The 21,295-nt window shown below is 40.0% G+C and overlaps 1 protein-coding gene across 3 annotated transcripts in view; it reads left to right on the forward strand.

Annotated features, from left to right (window-relative positions):
- Kpna3 (karyopherin subunit alpha 3) overlaps positions 1-21,295 on the forward strand; it is a 73,122-nt gene that overhangs the window by 12,337 nt on the left and 39,490 nt on the right. Inside the window, exon 1 of one of the 3 annotated variants that reach the window (XM_038310351.1) lies at positions 14,652-14,743. The exons of the other annotated variants lie outside the window; for them this stretch is intronic. The gene's annotated coding sequence lies outside the window, so the exon portion shown is untranslated. Of the gene's footprint in view, positions 1-14,651; positions 14,744-21,295 lie in introns of those variants that run through there. 3 annotated transcript variants of the gene reach the window in all.

Raw genomic sequence — 21,295 nt, forward strand, 5'->3', positions numbered from 1 at the left:
CCTTATCATTGCTGTATTTCCTGTTATCTGAGAGAAATTCAGCTACAAGATCTCATATAAGGACCCAACCTCCAGATTATGAAACTGGGCTACAGTGTAGAGAATGTTCTAAAGGAGGTGGTGTTTGAAGAAAAGGTGCTTTGGGGAAATGTAACCTAGGACCTTTCCAAAAATGAGGGATTTAGCTGAAGGAAACAGATGTTCCTTGATTTAGGGTATTGCAGTTTCCTAATACAGGTTTTCAACTTTCCCATTATTTGAGAATGATACATACTTCAGATTTTAGTTACTCTTCCTGAGCTGATGATATGTGGCTGCTTAGGCATCCGCACTGCCCTGGGTTGGCTGCACCTAGCACGCTTGCCCTGAGTCTCACACAGTGGGTTTGCCCAGGTAGCTCTGTGGGAGTTTGAGGAGCAGTTGTACTGCTCTGCTCTTTTGCTGTATTGTTAATTATGGCAGTTATATTTTCTTTCACTTAGTTGTATCAGATTTAGCTAAATATATTTTCTAGTACATTGTTAGAATTGGTAAGCCAGATTTGAAGTGTAAACTTAATATTTAGTTGAATTTTTAAAAATGGAACTATCAGGAACATTGGTAATTTAATGATCCAAGCCTCTTGCTTTTGCTACAAAGGTGAAAATTTAGGCCTTAGAGATACAGTTGTCACCCACTTACCCAGTTAACAATACTATTTCTAGTTGCAGAAAACCAGAAGTCAGTTTTGTTTTAGAAACTTTCAAAGAAATATAAAGAGAATAGCAAGTTGAGCTTGTACGTACATTTAAAAACAATTGCAGTTCATAAACTATCTTATTTATAACCATACCTACTTCATACACATCTTCCTGGGTGATTCTGAAGCTCAGACTGTTATTTTTGTGTCTGTGCATGTATGCATAGTTCTACATATGTGTGGAGATCAAAGATCAACTTTTGGAAGTCTGGTCTTTGGCCACCTTGTGGGATCTAGGTATTGAACTCAGGTCATTAGACTTGTGGGTAAGTGCTTTTACCTGCCATCTTGTGTCTTGAATACATAAAAACTACAATGCACCAATACAACATTAAACTAGTCAGTTAAAAACTGACTGATTTGAATAGGACATTCCCCAAAGAAGATAGGTAAATGGCCAAAAAGCACAAGAAAAGACGAACGTTATTACCAGTTAGCAAACTAAGCCAGCAGTGAGGTGTACTGTAAACTAGGATGCTTGCAGTTAGATAATAATAAGCCTTTGGAAGATGCAGAAATGAGAACCTTCATACCTGTGTAGTGGAATTATTAGCCATTCTGGAAAAAAGTTTAGTACTTCAAGGTGTTAATCAGAGTTTTAACCCAAGATTTTATTCCTGTGTATATCTAAAAGATAGGAAAGTGGACTAGAGAGATGGCTCAGTGGTTAAGAGCATTGGTTGCTCTTTCAGAGGACCTGGGTTCAATTCCAGCACCCACATGGCAGCTCACAATTGTCTGTAACTCCAGTTCCAGGGGATCTGACACCTTCACACCAATGCACATAAAGTTGTTAAAAAAAAAAAAAGATAGGAAAGCATGCAAAGATAGTAGCAGTATCACAGTTTCAAAATGTCCCCTACCTGAAGAATGAGTAGCTAGAGTGTAGTGACTATGCACGCAGGTGCTGACACATTACGACGTAGAGGATTTCCACAGATACCAGGCTAGGGCTGAGATGACTACGCAACATGAATACCTGAGTTTGGATCCCCAGAACTCATGTAAAAAGCCAGGCTTATGGAATTGTGGAGACAGGCAGATATGGAAGCTCATTGACTAGTAGGACTAGCCATGTTGGTAAAATAGAGTTTCAGTGAAAGACCTTTTCTCATAAAGCAAATGCGGAGGTTAATGAGTTCACTGAATGGATACAGGCACTTGCATCGAAACCCATATCTAGGTAGATGGAGAGAACCTACTCCATAGAGTTGCCCTCTGACCTAGACATATATGCTGTGGCATTATGTGTCCCCTCATCATAGATGCACACACAACAATAACAGATGTTTAAGTACCGAGTTTATTATCTTATTGTACTTAAAGAGGGGATCTCAGTGCTCAGGGGGAAGCAGGAAGGTGGGGAATTCAAGACCAGCCTGGGCGACACAGATGTACTGGCTAGTTTTATGTCAACTTGACACAAGCTAGAATCATCAGAGAGGTGGGAACTTTAATTGAGAAACTGCCTCCCTAAGATGGGCTGAAGGCAAGCCTGTAGGGGGCCTTTTCTTAGTGATTGATGGGTGCGAGCCCAGCCTGCTGTGGGTGTCACCATCCCTGGGTTGTGATTCTACCTTCTATAAAAAGGTGGGCTGAGAAAGCCAAGAGGAGCAAGTCAGTAAAGCAGCACCCTCCATGGCCTCTGCATCAGTTCCACCTCTGCGTTTCTGCCCTGCATGAGTTCCTGTCCTGACTTCCTTCAATGATGGACTACAATGCAGAGATGTAAGACAAATAAACCCTTTCCTCCCCAGCTTGCTTTTTGATTATGATGTCATAGCAATAGTAACCTTAATTAAGACAGCAGATAATAAAGGCATTTCATTTTATGTAGTCAAAATGCATATGGAGTTTTGACTCCCAGTGACTATATAGTTTCTTAAAGTTTCCATCCCTTGTATAGCAAGACCTACGTAAAATATATTTATTTAAAACAATTTAAAGCATTGGAGCATTAAACATGATGTTTAACCCTGAGTGGGTCCTTTTGTTAAAAATCAAATTGCTATTTGGTGAAATGGTGAAAGAAGTTGATGGGGTTTTGTCTAGGGGTTCCGTATAATCCTGCTGCTTGGGGGCAGAGTACACAGTATTACTGGCTTGAACTATAAAACTAGAGTTGTAGAGACAGGACAGTGGAAATCCTGGAGGGTGCTGGAAAGGGAGCAAGTCCAAACATATATGTATAGAATCTGCCGCATCCTGTAGTGCTGTGCACGCAGTGCTCCTGGGTAAGCGGTGTGTGCACAGTGGATGCCGGGCCTTCAGTGGTAGAATGCTCCAAATAGGTTCATTTGCAGAGATGGCAGTCTGTAATGAGGAGACCCAGTATGAAAAGCCAGTAAAGACATTTAGTGACTACTTCAGGTATTTGATTATCCTACAAGAAGACAAGCAATAGAACCTACAAAAGCACAGCAGAATGTCCGTTTGGACTGTAATTTCTTTTCATATAACTAAGACAGGTTTTCAGACTGTAAGAAGCAAGTAAGAGTAGTACTTATTAGTGCTGGGACTTGAACCCAGGACCTCATACTTACAGGGCAGCCACTAACAATTGAGCCCTGTCTCCAGGCAAAGTCAGCAGTTTCTTCATTTTCTTTCTCTTTCTTTGCCCCTTTAGGAGTACAATCTCACTGTATAGCCTTGACTGACCTGGAAGTCACTATCTCAAACTTTTAGAGATTTATCTGCCTATACCTCCTGAATGCTAGGATTAAAGGCTTGTGCCACCACACTAGGCCCTCAGCATTTTCAGTAAAAGGTGGAAGAGGTCTGAAAGTTGAAACAGGTTCATTGTGGTGTGTACATTCTGGACCTTGCGCCAGGAGTTTGTGTGTAAGCTACATGTATTTGATCTTGGTATTCATATTGTAAATGAGTACAAGGATAAGGCACAAGTTGAATGGTCTGTATAGATAGATATGCCCAACTGTACAGCAAATAGCATTTTTTAAAAAGATGTTTATTAAAGAGCTATTGTGGGGCTGGAGAGATGCTTCAACAGTCAAAGAGTACTTACCTGCTTAGAGGAGACCAGGGCTTGGCTCCTACATGGTGGCTCACAACTGCCTGTAATTCTAGTTTCAGGGAATTCAATGCCCTTATCTGGGCTCTACAGGCTTCTACACATATATGGTACACATACACATGTCATAAATGCTAATAAGGAATGCTGTTAGGAAAAGTACTGTAGTGGCTCAAAGATAATGATTGTAGTATCCTTGTTTCTTAACTGAGTACCCTGGTTCAAGGTCACATAGCTAGGGAGTGGTAGACCTAATCATGTACTTTCATGTTGCATTGATTGATATTAGCTAAGTTAATATGTGTTAGTACTTGGAGTGGAAGTTGAGCTAGGTCTGATTATGAAGACACTTGTCATATATTAAAGTCATCCAAAAAATTGACTGCATCATAAATCTAGATCTTGTCCTAAACACCACCAAATTATAGCACTGGAAACAGCAGATATTGAGCCAGCCAGCAGCTCTCTTCAGACAAATTGGAGCAAAAAGCATTACTCTTTGCTGAGCCAGTATTGAACACCTGTAATCCATGTTTGAGAATCTGAGGGAGGAAGGGTCACTGCATTTGAGGTGAGCCCAAGCTATGTAGGGAGACTTTGCTTCAAAAACTCTACCTAGACCTCAGATGACAGTGCTTTCTTTTTGTACATTCTCAAAGTTTTTCCAAAAGGCTTAACTTGACAATCATCAGGAGTCTATAAAAGTCTTATTGGTTAAAAGGAAGCATCATAGCAGACAGCTCTGATGATTTCCTGACAGCTTTTGGGTTTTAAAGGTATAGAGTCATGTTCGTGTAGTGATGAGATGAGCAGGCCTGCTTCTCATCCCGCCCAGCTCCCTGCCACCTGGCTAGCTTATGCCCTGAAATAACAACACACAAACTGTATTCATTTAAACACTGCCTGGCCCATTAGTTTCAGCCTCTTATTATCTAATTCTCACATCTTGCTTAACCTATTTCTAATAATCTGTATAGCACCACGAAGTGGTGTCTTACCAGGGAAGATTCAGCATGTCTGACCTGGCGGCTGGCTTCATCGCGTCTGACCCAGAGAGGAGAGGCAGGGCAATTGCCCGAGGCATCTACCTCACTCCCAGCATCCTGTTCTGTCTACTCCACCCACCTATATTCTGACCTATCAGGCCAAGCAGTTTCTTTATTAATTAACCAATGAAATCATCAGATAGACAGAAGACACACCTGTATCATTTCCCCCTTTTCTGTTTAAACAAAAAAGAAAGGCTTTCACTTTAACATAGTAAAATTACATATAACAAAACAGTTATCAAGTAAGAATTACAATTACAATATTTATATCTATTTTATCTTTTATCATAACAAAGGAAAACAACTATAACTATCTATTCTTCAACTCCATCAAAGACTCCATAAGGATACAACATTACCCAAGTAAACAAGAAGTAAGCAACTTCCCAAACTCTAGAAATGATAGAGACAACTTCCTGCCCGGACAGTCACCCAAAGTTCCTCTGTACTGTTGGGGCATCCTCCTGTCTCTGCCTCCCAGGCATTGGGATTAAAGGTGTGTGCTACCACACCTTCAAGTCACAGAGGTTAATCTACCTCTACCTCCCAAGTGTTAGGATTAAAGATGTGTACTACCACACTCAACTACTTCCTTTTTTTTCTTTTTTTCTTTTAAGAACTTTAACCTTTAGCCTGCATATATTTTTAACACACAGTAAACCATTTAGAGGTTTTCTTCATCTTTGAATCTATCTTTTACTATATCTCTCTTTTTGTGACCACATGAGTTTTTAATTTACCAAACAATATCAGTAGGACTAAAGCCGTGACTTTGGTGCCTGGATCCTGCCAATTCCTTAGCTTTCCAGCCTCATGGCGGAGGTACCCGCTGTAGCCATTTCTATTGCCACAACTCTATGGCGTTTCAAGGTCCTTGCCAGCAAGCAAGCTGCAGCATTCTGCTCACAGACCACAGTCAGTCGGACCGCCTGCCTGAAAGAGTCAGAGTTTGCCCTGGCAGGACAGCCCAGAAAGCCAGCATTTTAAAACAGCGCAACTTTTTTTCCTGCTACAGCTGAAAACCGAAAAGCATGCAGTCGGCTTTTCATCAACACTGTGTGTTTCATGGCAGGACCTCTTAAAAGAGCTTCAGGGTTTTGCAGCTAAAGCTGAGTCAGGAAGCCTCTCTTAGATGAGAGTGTTTGCTTGCCTCTAGCAAGCAGAGCAGACCTAAGAAATTGCTGCCACCAAGAAAACATGCTTTATTCTATTCTTTCCCAAGCTTTCTCAAAGCTGTGGATTCAGTTATCCACGAGCAGGCCTGCTTTTTGTCCCATCCGGCTCCTGCCGCCCAGCTCCCAGCCGCCTGGCTAGCTTATGCCCCGAAATAACAACACACAAACTGTATTCATTTAAACACTGCCTGGCCCATTAGTTCCAGCCTCTTATTGTCTAATTCTCACATCTTGATTAACCCATTTCTAATAATCTGTGTAGCACCACGAAGTGGTGTCTTACCGGGAAAGATTTAGCATGTCTGACCTGTCGGCTGGCTTCATGGCGACTGTCTCAGAGAGGAGAGGCATGGCGATTGCCCGAGGCGTCTGCCTCACTCCCAGCATCCTGTTCTGTCTACTCCACCCACCTATATTCTGACCTATCAGGCCAAGCAGTTTCTTTATTAACCAATGAAATCATCAGACAGAAGACACACCTACATCATATTCGTAAATTCATTCATTACTTGAACACTCAGCTGAAGAATGATGTCATAAGGAATTGATTAAGTGAAAGTGTCCAGAAATAATCAGTGGGTTGCAGAAGGCCTTTGTGGCCTATTTCAGTGAGAATTCACACCACCTACACTCCTCATACCTGTCACCCCACTGTCACCATCTTCTTGCTGCTGAACTGTGGCATCTGCCCACTGTCAGGATTTTAATGTCTAAGAAACTACTAGGTATATAACCTAGTTAGGGTTTCTATTGCTGTGATAAAACACCATGACCAAAAGCAAAGTTGGGGAGGAAGAGTTTATTTGGTTTACACTTCCACATCATAGTTCGTCATTGAAGGAAGTCAGGACAGGAACTTAAGCAGGTCAGAAACCTGGAGGTAGGAACTGATTTAGAGACCGTGGAGGATGCTGCTCACTAGCTTGCTTCTCATGGCTTGCTCAGCCTGCTTTCTTATTGAACCAAGGATCAACATGGAGATAGGTACCACCCACAATGGGCCCACCCCCGTCAATCACTAGTTAAGAAAATGTTCTATAGCAGGGTCTTATGGAGGGAGGCATTTTCTCAATTGAGGTTCATTCTTTTCAGATAACTCTAGTTTGTGTCAAGTTGATATAAAATTATCATGCATGGTATGTGTTTTTTTTCCAATTTGAATCAGGTTTCATTCACTAAATTTATTTTCAAGTAGCTTTATTGAAGGATAATTAAAGTAATGATAAACTGCCTGTTTGTCATATGTGTACATCATGAAGCAATCTCCAAATCAAGATGACAGGAATACTCTTAATTCTTTAGTTTTTATTTGTGTGTATGTGAGGTGGGTAGGGACGAAGAGGGAGGCCAGAAATGGGAGTTAGATTCCACCCCTCATCTGAGGTATAGGCAATTAGGAGCTACCTAATGTGGGTGCTGAGACTTGAACTCAGGTCCTCTGTAAGAGCAGCAGATGCTTTTACCACTGAGTCATCTCTGTATTTCTAATAATCACACTTTGTACTTTTCTTTTTTTAATTTTATTAGCATTCTTGAATGAAATTATTCCACAGTGCTGCTCTAAGAGTTTAAATTCTTGAGACACAGAGTCCTTTATGAGGCACAGACTGCCTGGTGCCCGAGTAGTTTAGAAGAAGCTGTCAGATCCCCTGGGACTGGAATTGTTCTTAACTGCTGAGCCAGCTCCCCAACCCTTACTTACTAAAGGAATTCTATGTTCCTTTCCTCCCTACTCCCTCTCTCCCTCCCCCTCTTTCCTCTATCTTTCTCTCGGTTTTCAGCTTTAGTTAGTATATAAGTAGATATGCAGTGGAGTTATAATAGATTGAAAATTGACATAGTTTCAGGTTTCTGATGAGATATTAACTGTATTCATCCCTGCTACATTTTTTTTTATCTCCAGCAAACGGACCAAGGGACTTGATGGGAAAGGAGGCTTGATGGTTGCTATTTGCTTCTTAATTTCTCATTCTAAACAATACTTTTTGGATCAAAGTGATGCTTATCTGAATATCTAGTTGTGTTGCTTAACTACTGCAGGAATATGTTCTCAGAAATGCATTGCTAGATAATATTCTGAGTACTAGATGGTATGGCCAGTCACACAGTATGACTCATGAAGTATGTGAGGGAGGCTGCTGGTGTGTAGAGCACACTCTTTGTTGTTTTAGTCAGTGTTCTCAACAGGAACACAATGATGTCAGCTTTAAAATAGTGACAAGAGAATCACACCTGATAGTTTTTCTGACCTTGAGGCTGGTGCCTCAGCAGTCAGAGTTGTCCCATGGAAACTGTCACTCACTGGAGGGCATGGGGATGGCTGCTAGTTCCTCAGCCACAAGGCTGGTGCCCCGCAGTCTCAGTCTGGCTCCTGAAGCTGGGAAGGTTCTCGGAGAGCTGCTGGAAATGCAGGTGTGAGAGCAGGGCGGGATCAACAGCGGAGCAACCACAGGGCAGATCAGCTCAGCGCAAGAGGGAAGACCAGGCTAGGAGAAGGCAGATGAACTTCTGACAGACCCTTATTATCTGCTGCTACCGGAAGCCCTGTCCACTATCAGGGTGATCAGAGTGGGCCTTTCCATGTCAGTCAAGATCTGGACAGTTCTCAGATGAGTAGTGAAAGTGTAAATAAAAGGCGCACACTAAAAAAAGTATAGTAAAATAAATTCATAGACCAGTAATATACTTGTTTGTCATTGGTAAGTACCAGTGTACTTCACATAGTTGTTTATACTATACTTTATCCGCCTGGCAGGGTGCTAGGTTTATTCACACGAGCTAGCATCACCACAACCAAGTGATTGTGGTGTATTATACTGTATCTTAGTTAGGTTTCTCGTTGCAGTGATAAAACACAGGTTGCCAAAAGCAAGCTGGGGAGGAAAGGCTTTCACATCACAGTTCATCATTGAAGTCAGGGCAGGAACCTGGAGGCGGGAGCTGATGCAGAAGCCATGGAGGAGTACTGCTTACTGGCTTGCTCCTCATGGCTTGCTCAGTCTGCTTTCTCATGCAACACAGGACCACCATCCTAGGGGGTGGCACCAGCCACAGTGGTCTAGGCCTTCCACATTAACCACTAATTACAGATATGTCCAATAGGCTTGCCTACAGCCTGCTCTTAATGGGAATATTTTCTCACTTGAGGATTCCTCCTCTCAGGTGCTTGTGTCAAGGTGACGTAAAAACTAGCCAGCACACATTGTCACAGCAACATCACAGTTGCTACCTTGGCAGTAGTTGGATAGGAATTTTTGTTTCCCTTATGATGTGGAATGACCACCAGATATGTGGTGTGTTGTTGTATGGTGTATGACTATATTCAGGCTGTTACTGTATTTTGGTGTTTAGGTTCTTCATTTGCCTTTTGCTCTAATTATTGTCAGAAGCTGAATGTTTCAAATTGTGTAGTTTCACTAGCATAAACAGAACGTAGACTGTTCCAAGCTCAAAGTTCAAAATATGAAACACACAGGAAATAAATCTAAGTAGTATGCAGACACTGAGACTAAATTAGACCAGGCAGGTTTGTTAAAAATTAAAAATAAAATCACTAAGATTAAAATCTTAATGAGCAGATGAAATGGGGTCTCAAATTGGAAATCCAAGTTGCAACCTGTGGAGAACACAAAAGGGCTAATAAGCATTGATAATTACCTACTTCGCAAGAGTGACAGGTGCTCTTATTAATGTTTATCATTTTTCAGGAACACTTTTTAAATAGTTTAAAATCTTACTAAAATAGATGAGCTGAGAGGAAAATGAGGAGTTCAGTTTGGAATATCATGGCATTTGTGGCCTTTTCTGAGTGGTGATCCAGGAGAGACTTTAGCTCAGGTGAGAACTAGAGACCTAAATTTGTTAAGGTTGTTGGGCTTGTGGCATACTCCTTGAATCTGCTTACATAAATGTAGCAGTTTATTTAAAGGAAGCTGAACTTGAAGGGACAATTCAGGTCTGGATTTCCGAAGATGTGAAATCTTCAGTCCATATTCACAAATCTGTAGAGCCCAAAAGTAGATAATTGGTTTTATGATGTGGGGACTGACTGTTAAAGAACACATGGTGTCTTTATATAGTGATGGTAAAATTCTAAAATTGATAGTGGTGGTAGTTCAACTTAGTCAAGTAGTAACAGGTACTAAATTTTGGTACTTAAGGTGGGTGGATTATATGGTAATATGAATTATATTTCAAAGCAGTTAAAGTGTTTTCCTATTTTGACATGGATTAAACTCTGGAGACAAATATTTCTTTTATTAGAAAATTAGCTGGATGTTTCCTATTAAATGTGTTGTGTTTATCAACTACCTAGAAAGTGTGTATATATAACTGCCCAATTCAGAATTCTTGAGTAAACATCCAGAATGTCTGAGGTTATTGACATTGGAAGGCTATATGATAACCTGGGATGAATTTTTAGGGCCTATGGGATTTTGATACAATTTAGGGAAGAACAATCTAGATGGAGGAGGAGGAAGACCAAAAGGGAAGAAAGTCAGGTGTATGGTATTGTGGAAGTTAGAGAAATAAAAATTAGTGTGTAAATGATTTGAACAGAGTTTTGCAAACATGCAGCCCAAATAAGGATTGAAATCCTCAGTTACAAGGTTGTTGATGATCTTGGCAAGAATAGTGCCAGTGGAATTTGGATAGAGTGAAATGAAGACAGTGTAGATGGCTGTGTAAAGAATTTTGACCAACGAAGACAGTAATCAGTAGAAAATTGGAAGATAATGGTACTTAATGGAAGAAACTTGGGTGTACTTACAATGATGAGTGATAAGGATGGCAAAGGAGAAGGGATAATTCATAAGTGCGTGCACAAGAGGGTAGAAGTGTTGGAGTACAGGGAACCATCCTTTGCTCTTTGTTTTGGTAGGAGAAAAAGAAACAGGATGTTTGGGATCCCTGATAGGAAGTTGAAGTAGTTGCTACTATATGGCAATTTCTGTTTTCTCAGAAGGCTTGAGGCTGAAGAAATCAGTGCTTAAGAGCGCTTGCTCTTGCAGAAGACCCTATAGTGCCCAACCCCCACATAGAGTGTCACACAGCTGGTTGTAACTTTAGTTTTGGGGAGATCAGATGCATTTGACTTCTCCAGGCACCTGCATACCTCCCAAAGATATAGTACCTATACACACAATTAAAAATAAGTCTTAAAAGGTGGGAACTTGAGAAAAGTGACATCTGTGCAAAATCAAATCAAAGACCGTGAAGATTTCCCAACAGTGAGCTTTAGTTTAATAGAGGCCAAAGACCTAGAATTTGTAATAGTTAATGGCCATTGAATAATTTCTTTTCTATTGTTATTTACCAGCCCAGCTTTTGGAATGAGAATGAAAGCAACCCAGGGCTAACTATTTTTGCCATAGCAACAAGATAGAAGTAGAGAAGCAGAGGTATTGATGTATGGCAACTGTAAAAGAGGCAGACAGGACACACTGGACAGACTGGTAGGAACGCAAGGAGATAAGGGAGTCAAGTAATCTTTACCCATGTAGGTCAATTTGCCAAATGGTTAATTAGCAGGAAATTGTCTAACACTTTAAATTGTGTTTAGAGAAGTTCAGTGCTGCTTCTAAGAGGGACTCACCAAAATAAACAGCAGTGTCAGCAGTGCTTAGAAAATTACCCATTTCATGTACTTGGTCAGTGAAATATAAAGCATACAAAATTCATCATTGTTGGAATAACACATTTGTAGATCTTTTTTGTTGTGGTTTTAAACAGCATCTCACTGTGGTCCCAAACTTGGAACAGTCTCCTGCCTTGGCTGTGTTTGGGATTACAGGTAGTTGTTTGGGTTTTGAGACAAGATCTCACTCCATAGTCTAGGCTGGCTTTGAATTTGTGATCCTCCTTCCTTGGCTTCCCAAGTGCTAGGTTTTAGGTATTAACCATCATTGCTATGCTGTAGCTGATTCTTTTTTTTCTGGGTGAGGTTGGGTTGAGACAAGATCCCTCTTTGTAGACCAGGTTGGCCTTGAACTCTCAGAAGTTTTCTTGCCTCTGCTTCCCAAGTGCTGGGGTTAAAAGTGTGCACTACCATGCCCAGCTTTTAGCTGGTTCTTTAGGAAAAAAGTTGCCACAGAATCGTGTCATGGTGAAATTAAAAAACTTCAAGGGAAAAAAAAGAATAGAAGTATGTCTGGCCAGCCTCTTGAACAGGCTGTTTGAATAGTTGTTGAAAACACCAGTAATATAATCAGGAGTTTGACTGGAAAGAAAACTAAGCTGAGCCACTTGACAGTCTTTGGTGAATACAAGGGAGATGGTGTCAGAGTGAGAATGAAGACAGAAGATGTTGGTCTACAGTATTGAAGTGTATGGAGAGAGAAGAGACCTTGACTGTCACAGGTGGAACGTTGAGAGCATGAGCTGTGGCCATTAATTACAGTGTTGATTATAGTTAATATTTGTTGTGAGCTTTCAGCATGCCACAGGGACTGCTCCTATTAGAGACATTTCCTATACCTGATTGATTGCTCTTAGGAACCTGATGAGGTACTTTCATAAAGAAAAGAAACAAGGGGAGGGGGAGAGAGAGATAGATGGACACGAGAGAGAGAGAGAGAGAGAGAGAGAGAGAGAGAGAGAGAGAGAGAGAGAGAGAGAGAGAGAGAGAGAGAGAGAGAAGCCCCAGTAGCATTCCCCAAATATCAGAGCTCGTACATGTGGGGATCCGTGATACAGATCCAGGCTGACTCCAGAGTGGAAGTGTCATGTCATCATAGGGCAGTGCACTAATGTGTTTGTCTTGTACATACACTCTTAGTCTGTGTTGAAAATCCATTTTGTTTACAGTTACCTTAGAGGAAAACTGTTCAGTAGGATTTTGATGCTCTGTAATTTGGTGATGATTGTTTTATATATTTTGTGTGTTAACCTAGAGCTACAGGTTAATCTATGATTCCTTAGTTAGCAATATCAGCATCTTAAATTGATATATTTTTGTTTTGTTTTTTAGTTTTTATTTTTAAATTTTATGAACTTTTGGTTAAAAATTTAAAAACCTGCAAATAAATAAAAACATCACACATGGAAGTTAACCAGACCAACTGGACAACTCAGTGAATAGTTAGAAAAGGCATTTGCAGTGGAAACTGTAGCTTCATATTAAATTTGTACTTTCAGTATTGAATATATTTTATGTACTTTATCTACTTGTTTTGTTTTTGGTTCTGAGATCTTTTTAAAAGCATAATGTTTTGATACTGCCCCAGCCTTGGTGCTTGAGAAACACTCTGGATTGGAGCCAGTAGTCTGTTTTAATAAGCCATAGGATTCTGGTATAGGCCGAAGTTTGAAAATTATTAATCCAAGTCAGGTGCAACATAGGAAGATGACCCTGGAGAAGTGCTAGTATTATCAGTGGGGGTTTATTGTTGTTTGTTTGTTTAAGGCCACACTCTGAACTGAATTATAATGGGTACTTATTACAATTAGCTTTGTATTTTGATGGCTGTAACATGTTGGTGTTACTGGGCAAAAGCATCAGTGGATCACAGTTTTTTATGCATTTCTTCTGAGAACCTATGGGTATTGGGTATTGAACCCAGGCCAATTGCATGTGCTAGGTAAGTGCCCTCTCACTGAGCTGTTCCCCCAGCCCAGTGTACAAGTCTAATAAAAGATGCATGGTGGTATATTAGTAATGCTATTTTCCCCTTTAAACAGTTAAAAGGCGTGTGATATTCCATACACAAAAATAGCATAGAAAATAATTCTTGAAGCAATAACAAAATAGATTTTTATGAATCCAACACCTAATTTCAGAACGAGAACCAGGAAGCTTGCTGTATTTTCCTCTCTGTTATTATAGCTATGCCCTTCCAGAAGTAAACTCCCATCACAGTTTTTTAAAAATTATTACTTTGGTCTCTAGATTTATCACATATGCTTCTATACTGAAATATAATATTGATTAATTTTTTTCCATAAAACTAATGTGAAGAAAAGGTTCATTAATTCTCATTTAAATAATTGTGTCACAGTTCATTAAATTTTGTTGTTATGTTTTGCTATTACATACCAGTGATGCATGCCCTCAGACTGTTTATATGTCTTGTGGCACTCGTATGCAAGAGTTTAAGTAGAGTGGAATGTCTTTTAGGGTGATTTTTAGTGTTACCAAATTTTACCAGATTTTTACTGGAAAGTGGTTGTTTTGACAAATTTATCAGTTGTTCCACATCTTTGCGAACACTTGGAGATGTTATACTTGTTGAGATATAATTCGCACTATTAATTTATGGAGCTTTAATTCACATACCGTTTAGTTCACTCATTTATTGTCTGCTGCTCAGTGACTTTTGATGTATTTCAAGAGTTGTGAAAATGTCACAACTGACGTTAAAATGTTTTCACCATCACAGAAGAAATCCCTTAGCCTTCACCTGCCGTTTTCTGTCTCTCCTTCCCACATTTCCCCTTCTCCTATAGCTAAGAAATATTAATCTTTCTGCCTGTAGATTGCCAGTTCAGATGGGATTGTTATATGTGGCTCAAAGTTCTTAGATGTTAGTAATATGTATTTTATTGCTTGTTGTTGCTACATAGTTAATGAATATAGTACATTGTACTTATTGATCTTTTTGTTTCCCGTAGTCCTTCTATACACACCTGCTTTTTTATTTATTTTTGTACTAGATAGCAAACACAGGGCTTTGCACATGTGTGGCAAGTGCTCTACCATGGAGCTGTAACACTAGACCTCCTTTTAACCATCCTGTAGGCAGTATCTCAGGTGGTTTTCGTGTGTATTTATTTCTCTGATGTGTTTGCTGGTCATTGTCTCCCTTTTTTGGAGAAATGACTACCTAGCATATCTGTCATGCTTTCATGGTGTTATCTGTCTTTTTATTACTAAGTGTTAGCTTTAAAGACATATTGTCTCTTCTATTATATTTATACAAACCTCCCAATTTAAGGGAGTGGGATATAATTCTGTTGTGAGGTTATAATGTCAGATTGTGTTTGTGATGGTAGAAATTACTGATAATCATTGCCTGGACCTGTGAATTTACTTAGTTGTGATGACATCAGAATTCTGTCATTGCTTCACAGTTCTGAGTTTGAGGGTAACATCTTGTTCTTTCAGGAGTTTGATGCCTCATTGCCCTTTTACTGCATTATAGAAGTAGCTTTGTCATGAATACCATGAAACATGAATGCTTACTTGGCAGTCCTTAAAGGGCATCAACACAAGATGCAATAATTTTCTATCTGTCACTACTGGAGATGAAGGCAGTTTTGTGTTCTTATACAGTCTACAAAGCCAAATTGAGTCTGGAAATTATTTTCTTTCATCTTCCTTTCCTCAAGTAAAATTTAAACACTCCACTTCTAGGTACAATGCTTGGGAGACAGTTGATAGGCCAAGGGACAAGTATAGTGAGGCTATTAATTATTGAGTTACAGTTTTTATTCATGCAGCTTGTGGACTAAATAGTATCAGTTTGATTTGTGGTTTGCTTACAGCTGTGTGACTCCTGCTGCAGTCTGTACTTTTCTGAACTGGTTGATTTATTATTGTCAGTGTAGATTCTTAGGCTGGGTTTGTCATTTTATTTTAAGTTGATACTCTCTTATTTTATTTTTTAACCACTTTCCATTAAGGGCCATTGTTTTTTAAAAGGTAAAATTGTTAATAAACTAGACGAATAAAATATAAAATAAAATGTATAAAGCCCGCTCAGAAGCAGATGACTGCTTTTTTGGATATAGTTTGTTTCACCCGGGCTCCTTTTAGGGTCCTTTCCCTTTGGTGCACTGCAGCCTGATGCTCTGTCCATGTGCGTTTGGTTTTTGTTTTTGTACTGGGAGTTTGTCTTTTTGGTTTTTCGAGACAGGATTTCTCTGTGGAACTCTGGCTGTTCTATAACTCACCCTGTAGACCTTTCTGGCCTTGAACTCACAGAGATCCAGTAGCCTTTGCCTGACTTCTTTTTTTTTGTTTTTTTTTTTTTTTTTTTTTTGTTTTTCGAGACAGGGTTTCTCTGTGGCTTTGGAGCCTGTCCTGGAGCTAGCTCTTGTAGACCAGGCTGGTCTCGAATGTGGCTTTCCCTTTCCTTCCCTTCCCTTCCCTGTTGTAAATTCTTAGCTGTTGTCTCTTTAAATGTTGCTTTGTCAGTGCCTTTATCTCTTTGGATTTTGAGTAAACAGGATATTATAATTTACTAAACTTGCTAATTTCTTTCTTTTCTATATTTATCATTGTCTTTTATATTTACTAGTTATTGCTCCCTTCTTTTTCTTCTTTTCTTTTTCTGTTTATTCATTCTCTCTCATCTCCTTTCTCTTTTTTCCTCTTCTCTTCCCTTTTCACAGAATCTCAATAATCCACTTTGTACATGAATTTAGGGACCTCCCAATGCAGCTACCAGAGTGCTTGGATTACAGACATGTATTACTACAGTGAACTTTTAATTGTTTCTTCTAACTTATTTTTTTTTTACTTTTATTTATTTGCTCTCTCTCTCTCTCTCTCCCTCCCTCCCTCTCTCCCTCTCTCCCTCTCTCCCTCTCTCCCTGTGTGTGTGTGTCAGGGGGATAGTCGATAGTGTAGTTGTCTCTTACCATGTGGGTCTTTGTGAGGGGTCTCAGCAGACCCCACAGCCAGCAGAGTGTTGATCTGCATTAGGCAAGAATGAAGTCTGGTTCAACATTACTCAGTAGCTGGTATTGGTTCAAACTTGTGGAGTTTGACACCGGGCAGTTTATTTTAGGCATTTTTAAGTACAGTACAATTTGGAAAAAGTTTTCTTGTGTAACACAATCCTCTGTACACAAGAAAACTGGAAGCATAATTACATTGAAATTCGTCTCAAACAAAGTACATGTCAGCTCTTCCATAAAGATGGGTTCTGTAGATGGACTACATGTGTCACCTTAAGGGCCTAGGGGAGGATCTGGTGTGGTCTTGGTCATGTAGATGGTGCAGAGGTCATCAGGCTATACACCATCTCAGGTCCTGTTTAGGAAAGTCTGGGGGAGTCAGATGTGGCCTTGGTCAAACAGGTAATGCAGAGTTCACTCATTCTCAGCCTTCTGGGTGAAAAACAGATGATACATCTCTTCTGAAGAGGCAGCTCTGTGTGTCAATGTCAGCCTAACAGCCACTCACCGTCCAGTGTCGCTCCGACTGAAGCTGAAGACCCACGAAGGGAGGCAAGGGAAAGGCAGGCATACTACTGTGAGTCCAAAGCGTAGGGAATGTGCTCGAAGGCGGAGAAGGAGACTCCCCAGATGTTCTGCATGGATGCTCAGCTTATTGGCTAGTGCCCACCTATGTTGATGACAGATTTTTTTTCACTCAGCTTGCCAACCTAGATGCTACTGTCCTTTGAAACACCTCTACAGACACACCCCAGACAGCTCACTGGTGTATAAATGCCAGCCACCTGGAGAAGAATAAACTCAGTGCCACTTAAACACTGGTAATAGTGAGGTGTGTTTGTTTTGTTTGTTCTCTGGTTTTTTTGAGACGGGGTTTCTCTGTAGCTTTGGAGCCTGTCCGGGAACTAGCTCTTGTAGACCAGGCTGGCCTCGAACTCACAGAGATCCCCCTGCCTCTGCCTCCGGAGTGCTGGGATTAAAGGCATGTGCTACCACTGCCAGGCTGTTAGTTTTTTTTAACCAGCTACCTGGCCATACCTTAATCTAATAAATTAACAACCAGATTTAACATCACCAGAATTGTACATGAGATTGTTAGTTTGAGGTCTGTTTTTTACATTGTTAATCAGCTTTCCTATACCACGATGAAGTACTTCAGATAGTCAGCTTCCAGGAGGAAAGGGTTATTTAGCTTATGGTTTCAGAGTTGGAATTTATGGTCATTTGGGCCTGTGGCCACACAGTACATTATGTTGGGAGTGTATGGTGGAGGAAGCCCTGTTCATTCTTGGCAATGGATAAGCAAAGAAAGTTGTTAGGGAGAGGTCACACCCTCAATGGCCTATTTTTCTTCTACTAGGTTCTGCTTCTTAAAGACTTGGAACTTTCCAGTAATACCATAGGCTAGGGTCCTTTGGGGATACTTATCCAAATCATGCCATTAGCCTGAAGCCTTTTAATCTCACCATCTGACTTTCTTATGCACTTGTTACTGGTTTAGAACAATGTTCCATGGTAGAGATGTGTCGCAGTTTAGGTGTGGAAAATAGTTTGTTGTTGCGTTTTTGGTTTGACTCCTAGAAGTAAAGTTATTGTAAACTAGGGCATAGGTTTCTTATGAAAATAAACTGCTTCCTACTGGGATGAATGCGTAGAAGTTTAGTGTCTGGGTCCTATGGTAGTTGATTGATTAAGAATATCAGTTGTTCTTGAATTATTGTTCTGTTTTATATTCCCCAACAGGTATGAACTTTCTTCTTTTTGCCAACATCTGGTGTCATTACAAAGCTTTTCTGTCTGTCTGGCCGTAGGACAATCCCAGGGATTTTGATTGGAATTGTTTTATAAACCTGTATCAGTATGGGAAGAACTGACTTCCTTACTAAGTTACATCTACCAATACATAAACATTATATTCTCCATTTGTTTATATAATCATTGGATTAATTTTAAAATGTAAAAAAATTGGTGTGTGTGTGTGTGAGAGAGAGAGAGAGAGAGAGAGAGAGAGGGAGAGAGAGAGCGCCAGCAGGGTGGGGGAAAGAATGTGTGCATTGATTTGGAGGTCAGAGTACAGAAACTTGGGTATTGATCCTCACCTTCTACCTCCTTTGAGACAGTCTGTTTTTCTTCCTGCTGCAGATGCAGAGCTTCTGGGGATTCTCCTGTCTCTGCCTTCTGTTTTGCATAGGAGTGCTTAGGTTTACAGATGTATGCCTTACCTAGGCTTTATGTAAATTCAAGGGTCCTGAACTCAGATATTGCTTGCATGTAAACACTTTCTTCATCCACCAAGCCATCTTCCCATTGACTTCTTTTATCAGTGTTGTGTAATTTCTTCATACAAGCCTTGCTTATGTATTGCTAGATTATAGAAATCCAGCTTGATTGGACTACAGCCGCCTTGATAACTGCCGTTTTCCCCACCTTGTGGTCCTGCACCCCATTAGATGGAGCAAAGTTAAGAATAATCTGAGGTGTTTGTGCGATGGCTCAGTTGATGTATATGTAGGATTTGTGTGTGCACATGTGTATGTGTGTGTGCACATCCAACTGTTCTAATGGAGGAAGACGATTCTCTCTTTTTTTTTTTTTTTTTTTTTTTTTTCCCGAGACAGGGTTTCCCTGTAGTTTCTAGAGCCTGTCCTGGAACTAGCTCTTGTAGACCAGGCTGGCCTCGAACTCAGAGATCCGCCTGCCTCTGCCTCCCGAGTGCTGGGATTAAAGGCGTGCGCCACCACCGCCCGGCTAGACGATTCTCTTTTATAGTTATTTGCTGTATCCCTTGAAGTGGTCTATCACTGAACCCTGCTGTATGCTGATTTTCAGCTTGGCTGCTGGCCAACAGGTGCCAGTGGTCCTCCTGTCTCTACCACCCAATCCTCAGTGCTGAGGTTACAGGTGCAGGGAACCGCTCCTGGCTTTTTATGTAGGTTCTGAGAACCCGAACTCATGTCGGCCTGCTTATACAGCATGCACTTGTATCCACTCAGGAGTCTCCTCAGCACCTCTTTGGTTTTCTTAACTAGCATCACATTTGTTAATATGTTTTTGAGAAAGGTACATGCCCAGTATCTGTGGCTCAGCTTTGTCAGGCTTAGCATATGAACATCTATCTAAGGGTGCAGGAATCGGTTTTAGTTTTTTTGTTTGTTTGTTTGTTTTGTTTTTTACTGCCATTTAAAATGTGAATCTCTAGTAAATTGTAGCTTGTGTGATCCTGAATATGTAAAGTTTTCAAAGGGTAAAACTTTATTTTAAATGCTGTTGTCTGTGTTTTTATTGCTAATGTAGAAGTATAGTTTGTGTTTTTATTTTTTGTTTTGTGACTTCATTGAACGTACTAGTTAGATCCAGAAATTATTGGTAGGTTCTTTGGGGTTTTCTGTTGACAGTTGTGCTGACTCTAAGTGGGGACCGTTTTGTTTTTGTTTTGTTGTTGTTGCATTTTGGTCTGTGTGTCTTTGCTTCCTTTTCTTACCTTCCTTTACTGCCAAGAACTCCTGGCATTATAGTATTGATTAAGAACTGTGAAAGTGAAATCTTTGTCATCTTCTCAGTCTTTTGAGGAAGATACTCAGACTTGTGTTCTCAGGTATGTTAATAACAGTTTTTAGGTCTTTTTTGTTTTTTGGTTTTTTTTTTTTGTAGTTCTTTTGTTTGATTTGAAGAACCCCTTTTGTTATTTTACTGAAAGATTTTCATTATGCATGGGTTTAGTTTTTGTTGTTTTGTTTTTAAGACAGGGTTTTGGTATGTATCCATACCAGGAACTCCCAGGGAGCAGCCTGTCCCTTGACTCCTGAATACTGGGATTGAAGGTGTATGCCACCATGCCCAGCTGGCTATAGAATTTTGTCGAATATTTTATCTTTTTTTGTTTGCTAATATGGTTCACAATGATTAGTTTTCTAATACAAAAACAGTCTTGGATTCTGGAGTAAAGTCCACTTGGTTATGGTGTATAATTTTGTACAGTATGTTATTGTTTGCCCATATACCCTCCCACCCCTCATCCCCCGTATCCTCAGGAACTATGTTCTAAGATCACTGGTATCTGAAACTATGGTATGGATACTATTATACCGTGTATATAACTAACTTTCCCCCATATATAAATATTGATAATCTGTTTAACTGAACAGTAAGATATTAGCAGAAGTTAAACAGCTTTGACAATATATTATAATAACTTTTACATGGCTTATATCTCTCAACATACTTTATCATATTATACTTCTGTGATGATGATTTGAAGTAGCTCACTGCCTACAAAATGAGATTAGATGAGGTGAGGTGGGGTGAATGAAGACAATTGGGCATTTTAATATAGCATTGGAATGCCACATAAGGGTTACCTGAACACAGTACACTGCTACACAGTTAATGAGATAGCTAACATGGTGTTAAGTAATTACTAAACAGAACAAAGGGATTCTTTGTTGGATGAGGTGACATTTATCATGCTGCTCAGAATGGTACAGAATAGTTTATTTTTGTGTTTTTCATTGAATTTGTGTGCTTTATATGCATTTGTGTATGTATTGTGTGTACTTATTGGCTTATGAGTGGGAGCTACACAAGGACATGTTTTGCTTTATTCACTTGAAACAGTCTCTTACCGTATCTGTAACATGGTCATTTCAGCTATACTGGCTATTGAGTTGCTGGGGCCAGTCTG

The sequence above is a fragment of the Arvicola amphibius genome, chromosome 13, assembly GCF_903992535.2.
Source record: "Arvicola amphibius chromosome 13, mArvAmp1.2, whole genome shotgun sequence".
Lineage (NCBI taxonomy): Eukaryota > Metazoa > Chordata > Mammalia > Rodentia > Cricetidae > Arvicola > Arvicola amphibius.